The following is a 7,856-nucleotide window of genomic DNA, read 5'->3' as shown; positions in this document are numbered from 1 at the left end:
CTTTGTCTATTATCAGCCAGGATAACACAAGATAACTGTGTCTATTGTCAGCCAGGATAACACAAGATAACCATGTATTATCAGCCAGGATAACACAAGATAACTGTGTCTATTATCAGCCAGGATAACACAAGATAACTGTGTCTATTATCAGCCAGGATAACACAAGATAACTGTGTTATCAGCCAGGATAACACAAGATAACTGTGTCTGTTACCAGCCAGAATAACACAAGATAACTGTGTCTATTACCAGCCAGGATAACACAAGATAACTGTGTCTATTGCCAGCCAAGATAACACAAGATAACTATGTCTAATCAGGATAACACAAGATAACTGTGTGTATTACCAGCCAGGATAGCACAAAATAACTGTGTCTATTATCATCCAAGATAACACAAGATAAATGTGTCTATTACCAGCTAGGATAATGCAAGATAACTATGTCTATTACCAGCCAGGATAACACAAGGTAACTGTGTATATTACCTGTCAGGATAACACAAGATAACTGTGTCTCTTACCAGCCAGGATAGCACAAGATACCCATGTTACCAGCCAGGATAACACAAGATACCCATGTTACCAGCCTGGATAACACAAGATAACTGTGTCTATTACCAGCCAAGATAACACAAGATAACTGTGTCTATTACCAGCCTGGATAACACAAGATACCCATGTTACCAGCCAGGATAGCACAAGATACCCATGTTACCAGCCTGGATAACACAAGATGCCCATGTTACCAGCCAGGATAACACAAGATAACTGTGTCTATTACCAGCCAAGATAACACAAGATAACTATGTCTATTACCAGCCAGGATAACACAAGATAACTCTGACTAATTGCCTGGATAACACAAGATAACCGTGTGTAATGGCCAAGATAACACAAGATAATTGTGTCTAATAGCCAGGGTAACACAAGATAGCTATGCCTTTTACCAGCCAGGATAACACAAGATAACTGTGTCTGTTACCAGCGAGGATAACAAGATAACTATGTCTATTACCAGCCAGGATAACACAAGATAGCAGTGTTACCAGCCAGGATAACACAATATAACTGTGTTACCAGCCAGGATAACAAGATAACTGTGTCTGTTACCAGCCTGGATAACACAAGATAACCGTGTCTATTACCAGCCAGGATAACAGAAGATAACTATTTACCAGCCAGGATAACACAAAATAACTGTGTCTATTACCAGCCAGGATAACACAAGATAACTGTGTCTATTATCAGCCAGGATGACACAAGATAACTATGTTACCAGCCAGGATAACACAAGATAACTGTGTCTGTTACCAGCCCAGATAACACAAGACAACTGTGTTTATTACCAGCCAGGATAACACAAAAGACAGCTGTGTCTACCACTGTGTCTATCACTGTGTACCAGTGTCTACTACTGTCTACCACTGTGTCTATGTCTATCATTGTGTCAATCACTGTGTATATCACTGTGGCAATCACTGTGTGAATCACTGTATGAATCACTATGTCTATCACTGTGTCTACCACTGTGTCTATCATTGTGTCTATCACTGTGTCTACCACTGTGTCTATCACTGTGTATAACTGTGTCTACCACTTTGTCTATCAATGTGTCTATCACTGTGTTATCACTGTGTCAGTCACTGTGTCAATTACTGTGTCTATCACTGTGTCTATCATTGTGTCTATCACTTTGTCTATCACTGTGTTATCACTGTATCTGTTACTTCGTCTATCACTTTGTCTATTACTGTGTCTATCACTGTGTCTATTACTGTGTATATCACTGTGTCTACCACTCAGCTGTGTGTAGCACAGCTGTGTCTGCCACTCATCTGTGTCTACTGCTTGTTCTATCTAGGCTGGAATATTGCTGCACACTAACAGCACCTTTCAAGGCAGGTGAAATTGCTGACCTAGAAAATGTACAGAGAACCTTCACGGCGCGCATAATGGAGATAAAACACCTCAATTACTGGGAGTGCTTGAAGTTCCTGAACCTGTACTCCCTGGAATGCAGGCGGGAGAGATACATGATCATATACACCTGGAAAATCCTAGAGGGACTAGTACCGAACTTGCACACGAAAATCACTCACAACGAAAGGAAAAGACTCGGAAGACGATGCAACATCCCCCCAATGAAAAGCAGGGGTGTCACTAGCACGTTAAGAGACAATAAAATAAGTGTAAGGGGCCCAAGACTGTTCAACTGCCTCCCAGCATACATAAGGGGAATTACCAATAGACCCCTGGCTGTCTTCAAGCAGGCACTGGACAAGTACCTAAAGCCGGTACCTGACCAGCCGGGCTGTGGCTCGTATGTTGGATTGTGTGCAGCCAGCAGTAACAGCCTGGTTGATCAGGCTATGATCCACCATGAGGCCTGGTCACAGACCGGGCCGTGGGGGCGTTGACCCCCAGAACTCTCTCCAGGTAAACTGCTCAGCTGTGTCTACCACTGAGCTGTGTGTAGCACTCAGCTGTGTCTACCACTCAGCTGTGTCTACCACCCAGCTGTGTCTACTACTCAGCTGTGTCTTCCACTCAGCTGTGTCTACCACTCAGCTGTGTCTTCCACTCAGCTGTGTCTTCCACTCAGCTGTGTCTACCACTCAGCTGTGTCTACCACCCAGTTGTGTCTACCACTCAGCTGTGTCTACCACCCAGCTGTGTCTACCACCCAGCTGTGTCTACCACTCAGCTGTGTCTACTACTCAGCTATGGTATAAACCTTTGTAATAGATACCAACAAATTGCGTTAGAAAGACATGTAAACTAACACTGGAACATATTTATTACACTGTAACCTTTTGGTCCTCATCACTTCTAACGTTAGAAGTGATCAAGGTCCCAGTACCAAAACATTTTCAAATAAATATGTCCTAGTGTTTGCTTACGTGTCGTTCTAAACTATGTGATAGTGTAAACGTTTCATCAGGCTTTTATATGCATTTGAAAGTGAAAAAAACGCTATGTTTGCACCCTTGGCCTGGTTGCCAATGCTTTTGCTTCACCCAGAATGCCCATGGTGCTCTCCCTGGCAGGGGTGGAAATATTGGACGTGTTTCATTACACCTGTTGTCACTGTTCACCTAGGAAGCAAGTAGATACCTGGGTGTTAGTTGACTGGTGTGGGTGGTATCCTGAGGGAGAAGATTGAGAACCCCAATGGAAATATGACACATTTCTCGATGGCACTCTGACTTTCTTTGGTTAGCCTGGGTGGCTAACTCTACAGGGTTAAAAATCCTAAGAAAATTTTATTTCATCTTACTCATGCCGGGGATCAAATCATGGACTTCAGTGTGTGAGGTGAGTGTGCTAGCAATCAAGATATGGGACACCCCACAATATGCATTTGTTTGAAAGACTCCCGAACAAAGTATATTGTGTAACTTCTAAAACATTACACTCTTCAGGTTGCTTGTTCTATCAAGGCTGGAATACTGCTGCACACTAACAGCACCTTTCAAGGCAGAGAACCTTCACGGCACGCATAACTGCAATAAAACACCTCAGTTACTGGGAAGGCTTGAAGTTCCTCAACCTATACTCCCTAGAATGCAGGCGGGAGAGATATATTATTATATACACTTGGAAAATCCTAGAGGGAGTAGTACCAAACTTGCACACGAAAATCACTCCCTATGAAAGCAAAAGACTCGGCAGACGATGCAACATCCCCCCACTGAAAAGCAGGGGTGCCATTAGCACAATAAGAGACAACACAGTAAGTGTCAGCATACATAAGGGGTATTATCAATAGACCCCTGATTGTCTTCAAGCAGGCACTGGACAGTCAGTACCTGTCTAGCCAGGCTGTGGTTCGTACATTGGACTGCATGCGGCTTGAGGGACGTGACAAATTAATTTTTGGTGTGATTTATAGGCCCCCAAAGCTTGATAGGGAGTGCAGTAAGCTGTTATGGGATGAAATTCATTAGGTGGCCTGGTGGCTAAAGCTCCCGCTTCACACACGGAGGGCCCGGGTTCGATTCCCAGCGGGTGGAAACATTTCTACACGTTTCCTTACACCTGTTGTCCTGTTCACCTAGCAGCAAATAGGTACCTGGGTGTTAGTCGACTGGTGTGGGTCGCATCCTGGGGGACAAGATTAAGGACCCCAATGGAAATAAGTTAGACAGTCCTCGATGATGCACTGACTTTCTTGGGTTATCCTGGGTGGCTAACCCTCCGGGGTTAAAAATCCGAACGAAATCTTATCTTATCTTATATGAAGATGTTGTGATAATGGGAGATTTTAACTTTAAACAAATTGATTGGAACAATATGACAGGAAATCTTGAGTCTAGTGACTTTCTTGATACGGTTCAGGATTGCTTTTTAGAACAGGTTGTGACAGAACCAACTAGAGGAAACAATCTGCTTGATTTGGTTCTTGCCAACAAAGATTCACTAATTAATAATCTTGAGGTTAATGATGAGCTTGGGGAAAGTGATCACAAATCACTTAGTTTCAATATATCATGGAATTACCCAGATAACTGCAATCAAATCTCTGTCCGATTTTCGCTTGGCTGACTTCATGGGACTGAAAAATTACCTGGGTGGGCTAAATTGGGATGTCCTGACTATGGGTCAGGTAGGTGATCTTGGTTGCCAATATGACGTTTTTCAGAGCATAGTTCTAGCTGCCCAGACAACTTTTGTTCCGAGTAGGGAAATTAGATCTAACAAAAATGATCCCAAATGGATGACCAATAGATTAAAACATCTCATTGGTCAAAAGAGAGGCATATATAGGCATATCAAAAGAGGGGATGGGCAGCTAAGAAATCAGTATATTCAATTAAAGAGAGAAATAAAGAAAGGAATAAGAAAAGCAAAAAGGGATTATAAGGCTAAGGTCACAAGGGATTCAAAGATTAACCCAAAAGGGTTCTTTCAGGTATGCAGAAGTAAGATTAGGGACAAGATTGGCCCACTTAAGAGTAACTCTGGTCAGATCATTGACAGTGATAAGGATATGTGTGAAATTCTCAGTACCTACTTCCTCTCAGTTTTCACCCAGGAAAATACTAGTGATATTCCTGAAATAATAGATTATGTAGAACAGGATAATAAACTATGTACGATTGCTGTAACTAGTGACATGGTCCTCAGACAAATAAGAGAAACTAAAACCTAACAAATCCCCAGGCCCTGATGAACTGTTTGCAAGGGTGTAATAAAGTTGGTAGAATTACCGACAATATGTAAAGTAAAAGGACACAAGTGCAACTAATGTGACATTTTATTGTGGCAACGTTTCGCTCTCCAGGAGCTTGATAAAGCTCCTGGAGAGCGAAACGTTGCCACAATAATATGTCACATTAGTTGCACTTGTGTCCTTTTACTTTACATGTTTGTAAGGGTGTTAAAGGAATGTAAAGAGGAACTTAGCATACCTTTGGCTAATCTTTTTAACATATCACTACAAACTGGCATAGTGCCTGATAAGTGGAAAATGGCAAATGCAATACCTATTTACAAGGCAGGTCAGGTCATTGGCTTCAAACTATGGACCAGTAAGCCTTACCTCCATAGTGGGAAAATTTATGGAATCAATAATTGCCAAAGAAATTCGTAGCCATCTTGATAGGCACAGATTGATTAATGGATCTCAACACAGTTTTACAAAGGGACGTTCCTGTCTTACGAATTTACTAACTTTTTTCACTAAAGTGTTTGAGGAGGTAGATCATGGTAATGAATATGATATTGTGTATATGGACTTCAGTAAGGCTTTCGATAGAGTTCCACATCAGAGGCTATTGAGGAAATTTAAGGCACACGGAATAGGAGGAGAAATTTCCTGGGTAGAGGCATGGCTGACAAATAGGCAGCAGAGAGTTTGCATAAATGGGGAGAAATCAGAATGGGGGCACGTCACAAGCGTGTTCCTCAGGGGTCAGTGTTGGGCCCGTTGTTGTTCACAATTTACATAAACAACATAGATGAGGGAATAAATAGCGACATAAGCAAATTTGCTGATGACACCAAAATAGGCCGTCCAATTCATTCTAATGAGGACACTAGAGCACTCCAGGATGATTTGAATAGACTGATGCAATGGTCGGAGAAGTGGCAGATGCAGTTTAATATTGACAAATGCAAAGTTCTAAATGTTGGACAGGAAAATAACCATGCCACATATAAACTAAATAATGTAGATCTCAACCCTTTGACTGTCGAAGGGCCCAATCCTGAAGTGTCTCCTGGTGTCACAAAATATTTGAAAAAAAAAATTATTTTTTCTTATGAAAATGTTAAGATTATTTTTCTGATTGTTTTAGTCCCAAAAAAAAAAATTTTCCCATCAGTACTTACCGAGATATAGAGTCCTGAAGTTTGCTGAAATTGATCTGCGAGCGGCAACAGCGGCGACTGCCGGTCACCCGGTAAACTTTGATTTACTTGTATTCGATGGTTTCTTGTTTTTTTTTCACTATTTTTTTTTTTCACATAACTTTTGTGGCCTATGAGACCAAATTATTGTGCAATGTTCAAATATACACTTGTTGAATGTAACACAATTATAGCAAAAACACTCATATCATTATAATGTTGCTAAAACTTGTTTACACAAACAAACAATGTAAACAAATGTTTATTACGATAGTTCTATAATATATATACATATGTACAATCACTGGACACTTTTCTAGAAGTGCTGCAGCTTGTGGAATTCTTTGAAACATGGGTATAAGCACAATGGTGTCTTACACTCCTCACACATAAAACGAGTGTCTCTGCGTTTTTGTGGGCATTTTGTGGTATGTCCACAGACAAAACACCTCTTCTGAGCATTTTTCTTGAGAGCAGTAGCAGGCAGTGGTATGGGGTAGTGATCACCAGGCCTCAGACGAGAGGACATGTGTTGATAATTTCGTGGGCACTGGTCTATTGCAGGTGTTGATTCTTGGTACTTGAATATTATTTGTCTGATGACTGACAAACAAAATTCACCATATTTGGGTTTCTTCTTGGTCTTCAACTTATACATATTATAAGAATTCAGCATGGAAATGTCAAGAAGATGGAAAAACAGTTTTATGTACCACTTATAACTCTTGCGAACACAGTCAGCAAACCCAATCTGCATGTCACATTTGTCCACTAAGCGCATATTGAGGTTATAATCCATCACAGCTGCAGGTTTTACAATGGGTTCATTGGTCTCTCTATTCTGCTTGCCAGTGTCTACCATTTCGTGTCGGTGAACTGATGTCAGCAGTGTGACATCACGTTTGTCATGCCACCGAAATGCCATGATGTCATTGGCAGCAAACACCTGCACTTCACCTCTACGACTGCCAGCATCGAACCTAGGCATATGTTTACGATTTCTACGCACTGTGCCACACACATCTGTCATGTTCACTCGCAAGAAATCACTGAGTATAGGGCTTGTGTACCAGTTGTCAGTATATAAAATATGCCCCTTACCAAGATATGGCTCCATCATTGTTCTAACCACATCACCAGAGATACCCAGTAACTTCCTGGTATCTTCCATTGTTTTACCGCCAGTGTACACAATTATATCCAAAACCAGACCAGTTTTGCAATCACACAGAACAAATAACTTTATACCAAAGCGTTTCCTCTTGCTTGGTATATACTGCTTGAATAAGAGTCTTCCTTTGAACAAAATTAAAGACTCGTCAATAACAAGCTTCCTGAAGGGATAAAAATACATACAGCACTTTTGTTTCAAGTACATAAACACACGTCTGATCTTATATAACCTGTCGCTTCTGTCAGGCCTGGTTTTGTCTGAAAAGTGTAACATAAGTAACAGTAACACAAATCTATTCACTGGTATAATGTCACTGAAAGCAGGGG

The sequence above is a fragment of the Cherax quadricarinatus genome, chromosome 43, assembly GCF_038502225.1.
Source record: "Cherax quadricarinatus isolate ZL_2023a chromosome 43, ASM3850222v1, whole genome shotgun sequence".
NCBI lineage: Eukaryota > Metazoa > Arthropoda > Malacostraca > Decapoda > Parastacidae > Cherax > Cherax quadricarinatus.
Note: the sequence above shows the minus strand (reverse complement) of the source record.